At 40.0% G+C, this 17,826-nt stretch overlaps 1 protein-coding gene across 6 annotated transcripts in view; it reads left to right on the forward strand.

Annotated features, from left to right (window-relative positions):
* The first annotated feature begins 6,557 nt into the window (after positions 1–6,557).
* LOC124050385 (kelch-like protein 29) overlaps positions 6,558–17,826 on the forward strand; it is a 191,324-nt gene continuing 180,055 nt past the window's right edge. For 3 of the 6 annotated variants that reach the window (XM_046372859.1, XM_046372860.1, XM_046372856.1), the window contains exon 1: positions 6,558–6,689. The gene's annotated coding sequence lies outside the window, so the exon portion shown is untranslated. Of the gene's footprint in view, positions 6,690–7,514; positions 7,876–17,826 lie in introns of those variants that run through there. The other 3 variants (XM_046372857.1, XM_046372858.1, XM_046372855.1) reach the window with 2 other exon arrangements.

Here is a 17,826-nt window from a genome sequence, read left to right on the forward strand (position 1 = left end):
AATTATTGGAAACGCTGTCCTCTGGAGCTGCAGGCGCATGTCATTTTGCAGGGCCTAATGTTTGTGAAAATTACCTCCATGTTTGTCAAGGACATTGTGTTTGTCTCACAACCCCATCTTCAGCCTTTTGTAAGTAAAGTACTTATTCAAATTCTATAAGATGTAAGATACACATCAGGCATCAGCACATGATCAGTACATTTACTTAGCGGGTAAAGCTTTCACCTGTCACTGTAGGAAAGGTGCTACTTTATGCTTTGCAACACTTAATTATCACTCAGAAATATTTTTCACACAATGAAGAATGAGGAAAACAGGGAATAACATGCTATTTTTGCTTCAGCAACGTTTAGTGGAACAGCTCACACTGCTAAATATCAGCTGAGAATCACATAGCATTTTCAGTCTTAGTGGGCTGACTTGTGGCCCCCAAAAGCTTTAAATCATCTGGTTCAATGAATCAGAGTCTTGACTGAACCAAATTGCCTGACTGTGCCCTGTGGGAGAGATAATTGGTTGAAACAGGTTGTTTTGTGCCTTACTGAGATACAGGAGAAGCAGAAGAAAGAAAAAGAAACAACACGAACTTCTCATTTTAGGTAAAACCTCTGAAGCGTGCAGTGTCTAGTTTTTGTCCTGGCTGAGTTCAGGTTTTTCAATAAGACAGTCAGGAGACTGTAACACCCTGCATGCCTGCAAATGGCTGGGGGCTTTTTGCACATGAGTACAATTTGGTAAACACATTAGAAATACAATCTTTGTTTAGCATAAACTCATGTTAAGTGAATCAGCCAAATGTGTGCCGTGATAAATCACACCCAGCCTGAGAATATGATTTGAATCAGTAGGATGAGTTTAAATATACAATTGTCGCTACCAAACTAATCACACAGTTACTTTAACCTGCATGAACTAGAACAACGACTGACTTCACATTTAACGTGATATTGCTAACATGAGCAAAGCAAACAGATGCCTGTGAACTCATCAAACAGCTACTGAGCAGTAATTTTCACTTAGAGTCGTTCTTTCGTCATAATTTAAGTGAAATATTTATTCACCATTTTGCTCTGATTTTGTTCCCTACTAATCCCAGGGAGAATATCTGGTGACATTGCTGCTAAATGCTTCACCATGGCCACCAGACAGATACTAAATTTCGACCAATTAGTAGCTAACAGTCTGGCTGTTCCTTGGTGCTGGGCAGATAGCATACAGTGGGTTTTTGAATGGAGTCTGACTGGTGATAATTCTCTGTGAGTCACGAGTCAGCCCTTTCACAAAACACAGTTTCTTCTGTTCCAGTGCTTTTTAAAAAACTGAATCCAAAAACAAACAAGCAAATAAATAAATAAACCTTTAATTACTGGTATGTCTGTAATGGTGATAGATCTGCATCTCTCTTTCACTCAGCCTGCCTGTTGTTCCTTTCAAAAAATCAAATGCACAATGTGGCCTGTTAAGCGTTCACATTCGGTAAGTCTCTTCATGCTAATTATCAAGCCATGTAAGAAATAACATTCTGTCCCCTGACCCCACTTATCATGCTGCTTTGTTTCTAAACTCACACACGTCATGAGCAGTTGCACACACAAGCACACACACACACACACACACACACACACACACATAGACTGACAATCAAGACACAATGAACGCCAGAAAACTCCACAGAGTTGTGATGTAATTAGACTTGTTAATTGGAAGAGAGCCTGTCGCCACCTGCGGCGTGTTGGTTTGTGGTCATCTCTAACAGAAATGCTCCTGTTAATTGTTTTGGTTTTCTAGGCATCCATTGCGAAGGCGGAATGTGATAATACGGTTTCTAGTTGCTCTCAAGTTACACCTCAAACTGCAAAACCTGTTGTCATTAAGGGACATTGTGATCACTTTGCAGGGTTTATTGTCATAGGACTGTCAACTTAATTGGCAGTCCATCCATATAAAAAGCCACTTGAGCATCGCTGCAAGAATGGCAGCTATTCAGCCACATACGAACCACCTGTGTTCACTGACAGGCACAAAGATAAGGAACATCTTGTTGGACAGGAGAAATATTTTACATCAAAAGACAAAGGAGGAAATACTTTGATATTTTCATAAATGTCATTATGATTTAACGCAGGCCAAGTACCTCCACCCAAAGGCCCTCCTTTAACAACATTTGCATTTCTGAAAACTTGGCATTGCTGCGCTGATCTCTTCACAGGAGCAGAGTCATCCTGAATATAAATTTTGCCTGACTCAATGTGCTTATTTTTGCAGCGAATCCCTTTTTGAAGATGCCCTAAATGTGCCATGCTGAGGATGCTAACATTAATTGATTTTTCCAAGGCTGATCAGAGAATCATAGCAGCTAATTAATCATTTTAAAAAAGCTAATGCTTCGGTGGCCAGACCATGATTTGCAAAGAAGTGGTGTGGAGACTGAACTATGCTGTTTCATTTCCCGACAGATATGGATTTCATAATGGATAAACACAGACTCACTGTCTCCTTCATTTCCTTCTAATAGGATAAATGTGTTGACTCTCCCTTTTTTTGTAATTCAACTTCAAACAAGTCTCCTACACTGGGGTGGGGTCTATTTTATACTGTGTCAGAGCTGCTGAAGACAAGAGGGAACTATTGTATATGTGCAAATGATTTCTGATGATGATTTTTTTTCCCCTCATTAAAAGAAGAGGAACATGCTTATAATCCCCCTAAGTGTGACATGCAATAGATCCACAATTTCCACTGTCAGTTTAAATCCTTGTATCTTTAAAATCTCAAATTCTAGGGTATTTTAAGTTAATATTGCTGCTTTAAAAATAGATTTCAGAAAGTCTATCAGAATTAGGTTGTCCCACAGATTAACACGTGATGATAATTATTTAATGAACTAAAACAATATGCGAAATCAATATGCAAGTTGTTATTATACTTGCTGATGGGGAAATATTGATTACTTCTGCATGGGAGTCAGCTATTTCAATAGTTTCCTCTCCTGCTTTTTCAGAACTGGACTCAGGCTCAGTATGTAGATTTTCACAGTGGCCTTATGTAAAGCTTGTATATAGACTCACAAACTCTTCCTTGTAAGTTTAGCATGTTAGGATTACTGTCTTGTGTTGTGTTGCTCTTTGTCTTGTTCTTCTCTTTTTTTTTCTTTTCCTGGTTTCTCAGTGGTTCATTAAAGTTTTTATGTACCTGTCCAATGGGAGTGAAGCAGACCGGGGCAGGCAAACCAGCCAATCTCCTCCGCTATTTAAGGCCGGCTCTCCTACGTCACCTTCCTCTCCGGATTATACAGTATCATGAAGTGGTACATGGTCAGGGTCTCTGTATTGCCCATGTTTATATCATGTTTGTATGTTCTCTGGAGCTGATGTTTGTTTCTGTGTTTGGGTCCACTTGCCTGCCTCTGCCCACTTCATTTCTGACACTGGGCTTCTGCTTTGTTACTGGAAAAAGATTTTCTGTTTGGATTTCTGGACTATTTTTGTTGATCAGTTTTTGCTTTTTCCAGTTGGCCAGACTTGGGTTGTTCTTCATTGGACCTTAGGAGAATGCGGGCGATCAGTTTGTTTTTTGAGAATATTTTTGTGAAGACTTTGTCCTTCTTGAGTCCTTCTTTGCAAAAAAAACCTAACATACCAAGTAGTTTTGTTAAAAATGTTTCTAGAGACCTGAACCTAAAGTGCATTTACTGAACTCTGGAAGCAAAGATTTTGCAATTTAGCATTGCTTCAATTCACTTCCTGTCAGACATTCATTCAGAAACACTTTTTTTTTCCATCAGTGAAAAAAAAAGGCACAAAAACTTTTACTTGTTTTGTTGAGACCCAAATTGTTACACACTGTGAAACTGACACACTGTGCAGTACTGGGACCATAGAGCTGTTGCAGACATGACACACTGATGATGATATACACTGACTGAAAAGGAAAGCACTGAAACATCAGCCCTGATGCTGTTGCAGCTTGTAAAATAAGCAGCACTGATGTCACGGTGAAAAGTACAACTAAGCTGATGTATGGCCTGAACTAAATGATAGCTAGAATGTTTGATTGATCGTCTGTGTGAAGAACAGAAGATGTTCTCGGGTTCCCCAGACTTCACAAACACCAACTGTTTAACTCTGACACAATTTTAAGAAAACAGTTGAACCAGACCCAAGACTCCACTTGTTTTCAAAGTTTAGTCTATTTATATTGTGTTTCTCTGGATTACATATAAAATAAATTCACTAACAGCACGATGAAATGATAGTTAAACTCACAGATGCTGTTTGTTTTTGCCCACTGCCCCCTGAGCCCAATTACTGTTGTTTACAGGCTCCAGATTTTGTCACATAAAGGCTACAATAAAGGGCATGGGTAACACGCTGCTCTGCAGAAGCACTGGTGCTTTAGGTAAGTAATTGCAAAATAACCTGTGACAGATAACAAAACAAGTTTCAGCACATCTTCCCCACATGGAGAATTATAGAAGAGATTTTTTTTCAGATATTTATCATCTGAAACAGTTCAAGTTTAATCTATAATTTGACTTCACTATTACTGGCAACCTTTTGCACAAGTTCATGTAAATTTGCTTAGTCCCTGTTTCTCTCTTTTTAAATTCAACACACATACTAGAAATATAATTTCACTTACTTATTAAAGCCTTTTTTTTGGCGCTTTAATATTAAATAACATTAGGTTAATGAGGTTTTTGTAGATCCTCAGCTGTCTCAGACCAAAGCTCTCATATTTGAAAACACTTTTAGGCTATGCCTTTGCTGTCAGTGCAGACACATTCATTCTACAGTTTGCTAATTATCAAACAACAATGCCCCTTTGTTATTGTCTGCTTCTTGCAGATCTTGTATTACATCTTCATCAATGCTGCCATTAACCATGGAGTACTGCACGCCCTCCTCATCCCTGTCTTTTCCACTTCCTGATTTCTGGGTCATGCTGTTGAACATAAGTCTATCATCAGACGGCCCCACAGAGCTTGCTCCGTCATTGAACATAATACTCACTCTCCCTCGGGTGAGTCACTCTATAAAAGCAAGATCTCAGATAGGAAGCTTTATTTGCACAATGTAAAAGTCCTTTTTAATTCAAACTAGTACCTGCCGGCTCAGATTAGGCTCACTGGGCTCTACGACAAATTAGTACACGCCATCGAACCCCATTCCACATGCTGCCATGCCTGAAAGGCGCAGCTGGGAGACTCCTGAAATTACAGCAAAATAGAATTTGACCCTGATAAGGTCCACTATCTATTCTGCCAAGTGTGACATTTTGATGAAATGCTGGATGTCTCGGAAGTGGAGAGCACTCAAGTATTTTACCCAAGCATTTTGGAGTGCATATACTTAGCTTGTAGGCTGGTGAACATAATATTTATACTCACACTTGTGAGTACTTTACTGTTTCAAGCACTGCCTTGACTGTCTCAAATTCAACCACAGCCATTCACATACCACAGATAGCAATTTTATACACTTCCACATGTCAAATACAATTGGTATTTTCATGTTTTTATAGTACACTATTTCATATGTACGCTACAAAAAACAATTTTCAGGTACTTCATTAAATTATTTCCATGTTATAACTTTACACTGTAAACTTCACTGCATGTCACCGACAATGTTGTGCTCTTCACTATATTTATTTAGTTGCAAATTAAAGGTTCAGCACATCCACATCTGTATTTGCAATGACTTTACTTCAATAGCCCATTTGTAAGCTGCCTGTGGCTAAGCTGGGAATAATAGAACAAAGTCACTAAACTCAAATATGATATAGAACAATGGAAGCGATGGCACCCTGAGATACACATAAAACTCCAAGAGTGAGTGAGATGTCAATCAAACCAAATGGTACTGCCCTGAGAGGAGGTGGGTGATGAGAGCTTTGCAGGTGGGGTTGGTGTGGTTGGATAGTGAACATGCAGGGGCTTTAATATTTTAAAATATGATGCATTGTTATTGAATAAACTACCAAATACTATGATAAGTAATTTCTCATGCCATGCCATGCCATGTTCTGTAAAGGGGCCCTGTACAATGAGCTGTAAATGATTCTTAGGGAATATGTTTTACAGGAGTGAGTCTTTCCTTGCAGGCTTTAGGAAATTTCATTGTAAGACACATGGATTTGTTTTGCAACAACCTGCGACGCTTAATATACCATAAGCATTTTAACAGCAGCATTGGATTCATCATAATAGGAAAAAAAAGCATTACTAATATCATTAAATACGGTTCATTCCGTGGTGACCCAGTGTGATAGCAAGCCAGGATGCACAATAGCAGCCTTCAGCCAGAATTCGTTTTATTATTTACATCTGTGCCATTTTACTGTACAATGTATTATACGGTATTATAGCTGTGCTGTCGTGTTCATGTTTTTTTTTTTTTCACTTGGCTGATTAGACCAGCTAGAAGATGGCAAATAACGTGATGTCAACAAACAGTATGCACAGAAAGAATTATAAAGCTGTTCCTCCCCAGCAAGTGAGTGATAGAGACGTCAATCAAACAGTATGTACGCTCACACGCAGTCCCGAGAGGAGGACTAATCAAGCAAGATAAGTGAAAACACCTGTGTGGGTGTGCTACGGGGGGAAGTAAAGGGGCATTACAACAGTAAACCAATACACTGTAACATCTACATCCTGTCTCGCCGACAAAATGATAATCTATCAGGTGAGCAGCAATTTGAAACCCTGGGAAGGGGCTGTTAATGTATGGACTACGCATGGTATTTAAATGTCAGAACTGCGGACCGGAAGGTTCTCGTGTTAATTCCTGAGTTAATTGCCCTGCCAGTAGCCAGTGTAAGAGGCAGTCCAGACTAGAGCTGGTTAAATTGTATTGTGCTGAAACCAAAGCTGGTAGACGGAATTCAGCCATCACTTATTGTATAATTTACACTTTTCCTGCCGTGAGTCTGTGAAAAAAGAAGACTGTTTTCAGCACCGTGGTTGTCTTTGCCCCAAACTCCTATATTTTTTTTCCCCGTCATCTTTGCTTGATCACATAGCACCTCTCATTCCTGTTCCTGGAAAAGTGGTCAGAAAGGAGCGGGATTTCTGGCGATTTCAATTCAGCCAGAGAGAGCCCCGATGATTTCCACTGTCTCCATCTAATCAGGGTCTGATTTACGACTAGGATGCAAAGTGAATGTAATTACTAACACTTAACTACCAGGTAGGGTGGAACAGCGGCAGTGCTGCGGGAACTGCAGGACCAAGAATGAAAAACAATCAGCGTCACTGGCCCTTTCACCTGTGCAAAGTACTTCTTCATAGAAACTGACATGGAAATGAGCATTGCTCTAAGTGGATGTTAAAAATGACTAATTATCGTTCACTTAGAAAATTAAACAAAAAAGTCTCCGAATCTGATCCTCTGGAACTCCATTGATGGCCACTCCTGAGCCTCTCATGAGAACGATTTTATTGCCCGTATTGACGCTGTAGTGCTTTGAGGGCGCATGCACTTGCGCACAGTGACGGATGGGAGGCGCTGCAGGGCTTGTGTGAACTAAACAAAGTGGAAGGGGAGGAGCAGCATCGGGAGAAAAGTGGCCACACGGTGTGCCAGCCCGTCCGAGCAGTCGCTTACATCTCAGATCCGCCACCGCGCAGGGAGCACAGCGAGACGCGTCTGCCAAGTCCTGTCCACTCCACTTGGTGACGTGCAGAGCGGTGTACAGACAGGCCACTCGGCGACCAGCACACAGCCGCTGCCGGTGCACGCTGTTCTTCCTTTTGCTGTAAAATGCAACAGCAGTCTTTGCGGGATAAAGACAGCATTCACACATAAGCGGCGTCGTAGCGAAACAAGGACAAACGCCGGGGGAAACAGGAGCAGCGAGCGGCCGGGGGAGGTAAGCGCTCCAGTCAGCGTAGGTGGAAAGCAGTCGCCACACTGCCTCTGTGTAGCCTTCGTTTTGACGTGCTTTGTTTGAGGCAGGAGTTTAGACAGCACACGGGCACTTGTCCTATCATGACAGAATGAGAGGAGGATCATCAGTTTCACTGCCATCCCTCTGCTGAGGACCATAGCCTACTAAATGGTGTGTGCAACGCTCACGTTGTGCGCAAGCGCTCCCGCAAAAAGGAAAAAACTAACTTCATGTCCCAAAGCTTGGGACAGGAACCGAAGGGCTTCGGAAAATAGTGAAGTATTTGAAAGGATAAAGGTCATCATCTTAGGACTAACAGACACACAGTTACGTTAAAAAAATACATCAAAAGCCTCGTAATTTGACAGAAAAAAATGTTAAAAATAGCCTGCTGTAATTCATCTTGAATTCTTAAATAATGCGTACACGATTGGGAAAAATAAAGTAGTTGCTGCACTTGAATGAACTACTGAAACGTGGCTTTACTTTTACACTATCTTCGAATTTATAGCTGCATATTTCTCAACAAATCCCCAACATATGAGCACAGGCTGCATTTAAAAAGAAGTCTTGTGTCTAGTTGTGCGCACTCTGCAAGGTTCCTAAGTGTGTTTATATAATGCTATTATTATCTTCTACAGATGTATATAACTTGCAGCTTAGACCAGACGAGACAAGACTCTAGGCAACGAAGCATTACTCATCACCAGTCCCATGTGTCGTTACAGTGAAGGGCTGGATGTGGAGCAGAGCTCTGTTTGAAAGGGACACTGGCAGAAAGTTACTGATGAATTCTGAGTCCGTCCATTTCAAAATGCTGTCACTCGTCCACCACAAGCGGTGTTTCATTTATTTTCTGGCAAGTGAGAAGGTGTTGATGAACGAATGAGGTTGGCACTGATCACAGTATTATCACATTTAATCTGTAGTCCAGATTTAGCATGATTTATTGTCAGCTCTCATGCCCAACAACGCACTTGTCCTCACTGCTTTTGGCACTGGTGCCTGTTTTTGAGCTTCCAACATGAGTGCATTGCTATATATAAGTAGGTGTACAGCCACCTGGCTTGACTGTGTGTGTTCGCTGTTGTTGTTATTGTGTTAAGGGGGTGAACATGTGGGGCAGGGATAGGACACACTTCCCCGCTGATGACATTTGAAAACCTTGCAGGCTGTCGTGAATCAAGGTGGGGATTAAGAGCTTTAGTCCTAGTCCTCCCTGAACAGACAGGGAGCTCTGCACTCGATAAAGTAAGAAAATGCATTTGCCTCAGAGCTGTGGCCATTTAGCAGGGGTCTTCTTGCATCATCTGCTGCGAGTGACGGAGAATTGTCTCTGCATATTTAGAATAACTGGTCACTGTAGGTGGATAATTACTCAGCAGCAAGATACAGTATGTGTGTGTGTGTGTGTGTGTGTTAAGCTACAGTACGCAGCCTCACTGTCTGTGGAAGTCTTGTGGCTTCTCCAAGTTGTCACAAGCTTCTTTGCCATAAACTCAATCAGGGATTATCCTTCTATATCAAACGTGATTTAGTTTGGCTGGGGAACCGCTTTGGCCTGAGGAATTCATTTAGAAATTACCCAGAGGCATTTATCCTATTAGCAAAGGCCAAGCAAGAAAAAAAAAAGAAAAAAAAAGACTCCTCTAAGATTGCTGATGTTATGGTCAGCAAATTACAATACTTTAGCCTGGGGTCATTTTTGTGTATTTCACTAAGAAGGAGGGCTCTTCTGCAGGTGAGGGGAGTTATAATTTGATCGGTGTGTATGTAAGGTGGGCCGTTAAACACAGGCAAGGAATGTAGGAACAGATGACATGCTGTGCAGTACAGTTGTATACTTGGATGAAGTAGTGATGCTCTGCTTTTGCTGCCTCTGGTGATGGATTGTAGTTTAAAGGAGTCCAGAGAACAGAAGCTGTGCCAGGCTCTCCCAACAAACATGACCACAGAGAGCCAGGGTCTCAGTGTTTTCCATGTAACAGCAGTCAGATAAACATAATGGCGCCTCAGCCACTGTAGGGCAGCAGCTTGGATGAGACCGAGCCATTTCCACTGTCTCCTTTCAAGAACGTACATATAATGCTTGTGTTTATCTGCACCCGCTCACCGAAGAAAAACGTTAATGTGTGAATGTAGTCAGCAATTACTCTGATTCTGGCGAAGCGGTAGGTATTAGAAGGCCAATCTAGAGCTACTCGCCCCCAATCAAATGAAAATGGAGAGCAATTGTGTGTGTGTTTTTATGCCTTTGTGAGACATTGAACTCCATTTTCTTCCAAGTTTTAAAATGGTGACTTTTTTTTTTGGAACAACATTTCAAAGATGCCCTAGCTGATAGCAAATTTTGAATTTCATTAATTAAAATCTCTTTCATACTTTAAGTGTCCACAATTATTGTACTTATGTGGTACACATGCGGTGAGGTCAGTGCCCATTCCAAAATGACTGAGAAAATATACAATGTCAAGTGTAAGCTGAAAAGTGCAATCTCTTCCAGTGTGTGAGTGTCAGATCCTGGTGAATGGAAACAATTCCTTGTGTTTTTAGCTTGAAAAGTTGTAGTGTGTTGAGGGGCGGGGGGGACAATACTGATTTGCACCACTCTAATATGTGCATGTCTGTAGCTGAAAAGAATAGCCATCAAGTTCTCGGGTGACAGTAAAGTGGGAAAATAATTTAATATTAAAATGATCAAGATGATAAGTTTTTCCGAAACATTTATCATGCAGTTTACACACAAACATCTTTTATAAAATTGGGGTAATCATAGAAGTTCTATTCTTAGTGAATTATAAAAGCCACTGAAATCAGTGGTGCATGATATTTTTGCACTGCACGATAACATCAAATTTTAACCAGCACCAAAACTAAATGCAGTGGAGGGGTTGGAGGACCTGCAGCATATTTCATGATTGCTGGTGAAGTAATAAGTTACTTAATATAAGCAAGAGCCGTGTTTCATACAACATGAGGTGATGCTGACAAAAACAAATGAAATGGGTTGCATCAGTGCTTTCTTGCTAAGAGTTATTTAAGGAGATTGATACCTCAGTAGGCTGTGTGTAACAAGAAGCTATCAGAAGTGACCGGTTAGCTTAGCGTAGCCTAGTCTGGCACATTAACCCCGTGTAAAGCAACAACAATGTTATTTTTATGCATTATTTGAACAGCACTCTAACTACATTTAATGTGTTAAATAGTGAGCTTCAGAGATGCTTTTAGGCAGATTTTGTAACCTTTACACTGAGCCAGGCTTCCCCCCCCCGCTTATAGTCCTTGTGGTAGTCGCTTCATGCTGTAGAGATGTGAGTGGTGCCTGTCTTTATCTACCACTCAGCAAGAAAGCATATTTCCCAAAATGTCAAGCTCTTTCTCTTAATTCTAAACTTGGTTAAATTCTCATGACATTTATGTAGTCCTTGCAACAAAACACAAATTATTTTTTCCAGTATAACAGTTCTTAGGCATAGTGCAAACAGGGTTCTTGGGTTTGGGATTTGGAATGCCTTTAATTCCATTTTAACCTATTCATCACATATATTTGTTGCTCTCCACTTTTCGTTTTTTTTTTTTTGTTCTGCTTGAAACTGTCATTTGAATTCTATCAGTACGAACTGCATTAAGAAATGGAGCCTATCATAGATAAATTGCTGGAGCCATAAGTGGTACACGTAGGTAGCTGAGTGCAGCACGCTTATCAAGGCAGTCGCATCTTTATTTTTTTCTTTCCAAGTAGACATGTTGAAGAGGCGAGAGCAGCAGTTAATTGACAATTGGGCCAAACTAGATTATCCTCACCTGTTTGAAACAATTGCCACATCCAAGCTTTACCAGGGCCTGCAGTCGGTTAATTGTTCTGACACTGGAGCGTCTGATGTTTATTAGTGTATCAAAGGTAACAAGCTTGATAGCAAAGGAACTGAGTGAATGCTTGATCTGTCTTGAGCTGGTTGGTTGTGTGCAGCTTTGAAATCAAGATGATGAAGGAGATTTCAGTGAAAGGAGGAGAACAAGATTTCACTTTCTATAGAAACATCTAGACAAATACATACACTTTCTACAGTACAGCTGAATATCATCCAAGGAAAAACTGGAGTTATCAATCAGTACTGAAAAGTGTGGCACCTTTTTCTAAAGACATTAAAGAAGGATTTTTCATGGTTCATGGTAGAATTTTAGGCACATTTAGCATCAGAGGTTCTTACAAAGCATGATGTACTTGTTAATGTGCACGGGGCAAAAGGCCATGAACAAATGCCCTGCTTTCCGAGCTCTTAAGAGATCGGTGAACTATGAAAGGCAGTCTCTTCAACTGCCTTCTTGAGCACAGTTGCTGGAGGGCCACTGATGCTGGTATCGTATTTCTAAAAAGCCTGCGGTTTCCCTGTTCAAATGGTCTCAAAATGCACTAAACCTCATATATATCCATGGAGGTTTGAGTTGGTAGCTCACTTTCGAATGTTAGTTTGTGCAGTTTCAAAATAATGTTTTTGATTGTGAAACAATAACATCTGATTGGATTCCATAAGTTATTTTCAAAAACTTAAAGCTTGTGTTTATGGATATGTGCAGATTTAGATGATCATTAGTAAAACAAACAAACAAAAAAAAACCAAACAAAAACAACAGTTGTTTTTACAGAATTATCTTCTGTTATCTTTTACTTTTGTAACCTCTTTGGTTATTACCTACAAATGAAAGCAAAGCCTGCAAACAGCGTTGGTGAAGTGCATATCCTTATGTGGATCCATCCATTTTGTCCAGCATGATACTGTGCACATACGTAGTATTTGTTGAGAGCTGTGCCCATGTACTAGTGCTACTGTGGCCTTAATATTCTCTATGTAGTCCATCAGCTATGCTTTCCAGGAAGCAGAGCCAGGCTACACTGCCTGACAAAACGCTGAGACTCATTATGCCCTGAGCAAGCAAGCTGACACCAAGAGCCAGGGCCAAGGGCCATACTTACCAGATAGGGACCCAATTCCAAATTTACCCATAGCTTTAACCCATTGTCACTTCATGCAGTGTTTGGAAATATTTCATTTTTTGCCAAAGAAAAGCCAGGCTTGCCTCTCTGAGAAAAAAAGTTTAAACATTAGCATAATTTTATTGCCCACACAAATGAATTCAATTCTCTTGACGTTTTTGGGGGCAGGGAGGGGTGAGGATTTGGTTTGGACTTGGGCCTGTGAGGCTTCATTTCGGAGGCCCCTGCAGTCTGTGAGTCTGTTGTGCGGTGAGTGGCTCCATGGGGGGCAGGTTAAGCTTGTTAGCCCCATATGATGACACCGCAGGTTTGCTCCATGCTGGGGGTGGGGGGTGGGAGAGGAAAGGAGGTGGACATGGAAAATCCTTTCTGTTTTGTAGCTCATCACCACCACCACAGCTACTGCCTTCTGTTTATGCAGACTCCCATTAAGCCTGGCTACAGGGGTATTTCTGCTCTTCGGCTATCTGACAGCCACAGCTCCCTCGGCATCTCTTTTATGAACCTTAGTCATTTTAATAAGGTGTATTTTACTATCTTATCTGTACTTTGGAATAAACATCATCCATAATAAAATATAAAATCTATTCTAGGTATGTTGGGGCTGTTAAAAATGCAGAATATACCAGAGATTATTTGAGAGCGCATTGGCCCTTAGAAGGACATGGATGCATTATGTAGTAATTTATTTGAAATTGAATAATTGAATCTGCCTTGAGGAGAAGCGCAGCTTAAAAAGAGGCCTGCTGGAACAGGTTTTGAGGTGGAATGTCAGGCTCAAACCAGCTCTGTCTGCTTGAGGCAAACCAGACTTCAAATTACTTCAAGAGGAAAACAAATTTCACCGGTCACTGAAGTCACTTGAACTCATTTCCCCCCTCGTCTTTCTTCTCAGAACCATGGGAAATTACAATAAAACTATTTGAGCTTTGCTACTGTCATTTCAGTAGTTCCCCCATATAGCAGCGGTATATGTAGTTTATGTGCTACAGTAATTGCACTGTGCAGTGTTTTTGCCTTGATTTTGTCATTTGTCTTCATTTTCCCAAGAAAACAAAGCATATTAAATGTTTTGAAAATGTTTGATATCAAGCAGGCCTTATGAGTAATCTTCTGAAATCATTATATGACCATTATGCATTATAAAGGATAACCAGAGCTGACAGGTTTTTGTGTGCCTGCATCTAGAGCTCTGACTACTTCTTAATTCTCTGCTATCAGTTTTATTTTTAGGCATCTGCTCATTCTGCCACTGTAAAACTCTAAATCATTTGTCTCCTGTAAGAAATGAACATGTAAATAGTTCACCATTAATAGAAGTACGCATAACAGTGAATTACAGCCAAGTCTGATTTGCATACTCCAACAGTCCAAGTTGAAATGTGGCTTTTGAGTTAAGAGGATGCATAAATCATGTCTTTGCATGAGGTGTGATATGCATCTGAAATAACACCCCATTTACAACCTGTTTGCAATAGCCTGGATATATTCTTTCAAGGACTAGAACAGCTTATAAAATATTGGCCTCATCCCAACCACCTAATGCTGTGCTGCATGTACTCCAGTGTTGATTAATTCATGTTGGCAGTAGATTTTCCCTGTATAAATACCTGCAGCACAATGACCAGGGTCATTAATTGTATTTAGTAATTACTGCACGGCATCTGGCAGCTAATAATAATAAGGCAGGCTGTTTTTATTTTCAGACTGTATGTGCTCTAGCTGTCTGTGGAACGCCCAGCTGTTGCCATTGATACACAATGAATGATGAAAAATTGTATGTTGTCACATTTACTTAAAATGGGTGTCAGTGGGTCACCTAAAAATCAAAATAGGACAATTGGTAGCTGGTTACAGGGGACTTTGCTTAGACTGTTGCCTCCGCTCGAACGAAAACTCCTGCTTACTTAACCTCTCTTTACATTGTTACAGTTCACTGGAGTGGACTTGAAAGTCAGGCCATTGGCGCTCATATCTGCAGCCAAGGAAATGAACAGTGAAAATCAGAGAGAAGCGAGGTCCTGCCTGGACACACATGAAGTGCAATGGTTCTGCTCGGTCTCTCTGCAGCTCATATATTTTATGTGTTGCAGTTTGGCTGTGTCTTGTATTCAAAGACACACAGACGTTTGGCTGCGATAAAACTGACCACAATGTTAATAAGACGACAGCTGAAGGTGGCATTGTAAAGATAGCTTTTGTCATTGCTCGGCGCCTGTGGGCCTCAGTGTAATTTTATAGCATTCTGGTGTAGACATTTCTGTTTCTCAGCATTTGCAAGATAGGCCTATCCATTCCCCCTCTCTGGACATGAATTCATTGCCACTTGGAAAAGAAGCCTTTTGATTTTATGAGAGAAATCTTTAGACTGTAGTTATGCCAGTCTGTGGTCATTTGACAGTCTGGCTGGCACAAAGCTGCTCGGAATTAACAGTTTAAGGAGCAGACCCTTGCTTTGTTTTCCCACTCTTAAATTTTGAGATAATAGCTTCACTCTGAAATGAGTAGTCCACTTGAAAATGGCTCCAACAGGCTTTTTTGAATGGAGGAAATGTGATGGCAGCCAAGTTTGATTATTAATGGCGGGTCTCCATTTCTCAGGCCCTAATTGGTCTCTGGTGATTGCTGAGTTTTCTGATTAAGAAATGCCATTAAAATTGATGTATCCTGCTTCCAAGTGTTTTTCGCAGTTAGATAGCTCCTTCAATCAATTGATAATTACACTGCTGATTCATTGCTGAGGTTCATTTTGACAAGTTTGCTATAAATTGGCACGGTACAACTTTTTTTCTACACATCTGGAAAATACTCGATTGGGTTTTGTGCAAAGTAAATTGTGACAGCAAAAAAAGAAATCATTTCCTTGTTCCACATTTTAGATTCTCAAGGAAGATGTTTAGATGTTATCTATAACATATTAAGAAGTGTTCGTTTATCACTTCCACCTTACTATGGTAGTCTTCTCACTGAATATCACTCAGTAGTGTCTTTTAGACACAAACTGCATGTTTGTCATTACGGATATGCTAGTAGTTAATTAGAGGAAGAGAAGGCAAAATATAAATCTATAGGGAGAAGTCAATGAGGTAGTTAATGATTTTGCTTTGTGTGGAGTTAATGGAAAACATCTCTAATTTCATGGCAAAGTAAACAGTTTTCCTACGGGGTTTCAATTTATTTTCTAGTAATGAATAAATAAATTAATAAACAAGAAAAGAGGGATTTCAGGTTGCTTTTTTTTACTCACCAGAACACCAAACACTGTTTTAACCCAGTATAACAACTTATAATGCAGCATTTGAATCTTTAAACCTGTGGTCTGCTATGTTTTTATGTAGGTCATTCGAAGTTGCTTTATCAGTGTTTTAATTATCATACTTTGTCGTGTGATTAAAAGATGTGGTAGCAGAACATATTGTATTTGGAGATAATATATTTTACAAATTCTTAAATATTTCTCATATGCAGAGTGAGATGCTAAATTTTCATTAAATTTAACTTTAGTATTATTTGTGCAACATAACAAACAGCCATATGTGACAGCCTTTTTTTTTTTTTCTTTTTTTTTTCTTTATTTAGACTCACTCTCTGGACAACAGCAGACACGTTTTAGCTCCGTAAACTGGTTGCAGAAAAAAATGGTTTTATATCAGTGAACTACTGTCTTTTATCATCCTTTCAAGGAAGATTTGGCAAGGTAGCTGCTTCTGTTCCTGCACAATCATCACAATGGAAATCAGATTTTTTTCTTTTTTTCTTCTTATAGGAATAACGAAACATGCTTCCATCCACCATTTTTCATCTTAAAAAGAAAAATGCAGTCAAAATGGTGTTCTACAGACTATTAAGTCCCAATGTGATGTATTGGAAGTAGAGTCAGCAAAATGTGATGAATGAGCATTCAATAACATTTTACTCTTTGGAAAGGCTCCCCTGTCTGCTTTACCTCAGACAGATGGTCCTGCTCTGCAGCTCATCCTGAGAACTGTCTGTAATGTCAGTGTATTATTTTGAAGGAGAGCAGATACTTAAACCTTTCGCACAATCTTTTAAAATATTTTTTGGCACCATACCTTAAGGAAAAACTGCAAGAGTAAATGTACCTACGTGTCCTTAAAAAGCTTGATCAACAACATTAAGTTTTCGTGCAGTTATACAGTACGTGGGAATTTTTCAAAAGAAGAAAAATTCTCTCAGGGTGCTGCATTTCATCAAATCATGTCCCAGAAGTTATTTTTATTCTGATGAACTTGATCTAATTTACCTTTTGGTCTTTGGATTTCAGTAAAAAGTTGCCTACATTTCCCATGACTTTTGAGAGCCTCCAGACAGCGTAGAACATGCCTGAAATTTCAACTGTGGACTTTATGTGTAGATAGATAGAAACAGCAGTAATCCTACTGAAAACAGAGAGGTTTTCCAGCTAAGAAAATAACACGATTCACACACTTTAAAGTTCAGTATTGCTGCATTGCGTTCTGGAGGCTGCAGTGGAGAAGAAAATTCTCAGTCTACCTGATCTATGATAAATTTATGTTGGTGTGATTGTCTAGAAAGAAGGCCCTGAGCTGTTTGATTGTTGCCAGATTCTATGAACACTAGATTTTTTGGTCTGTAGCTGCAGCAGCATTGTTATCAACATTCTGGCCATGGTACACTTGGAATTAGAAAAATACATCAAATGATATCCAATTTTTTTTTTAGACTAGAGATTCTGTCCTTTTTTGCCTCAATGGTCTTTATTTCTTTCATTTACTGTGATCAAGTCACAATTCAGACCAATAAAAGATGTTTGCCAGGATTCTTTATCAGTTGTTTTCAAAAACTAAAATACCCTTGTACGCTGATTCCAAACAGAAGCACAAACTCTTTCATGCATAGACAGACACACACACTGAGCGAGATGTGGTGACTTCCAAAGGCTGCCACCGCGGAGG

The sequence above is a fragment of the Scatophagus argus genome, chromosome 19 (genome assembly GCF_020382885.2).
Source record: "Scatophagus argus isolate fScaArg1 chromosome 19, fScaArg1.pri, whole genome shotgun sequence".
NCBI classification, from domain to species: Eukaryota; Metazoa; Chordata; class Actinopteri; family Scatophagidae; genus Scatophagus; species Scatophagus argus.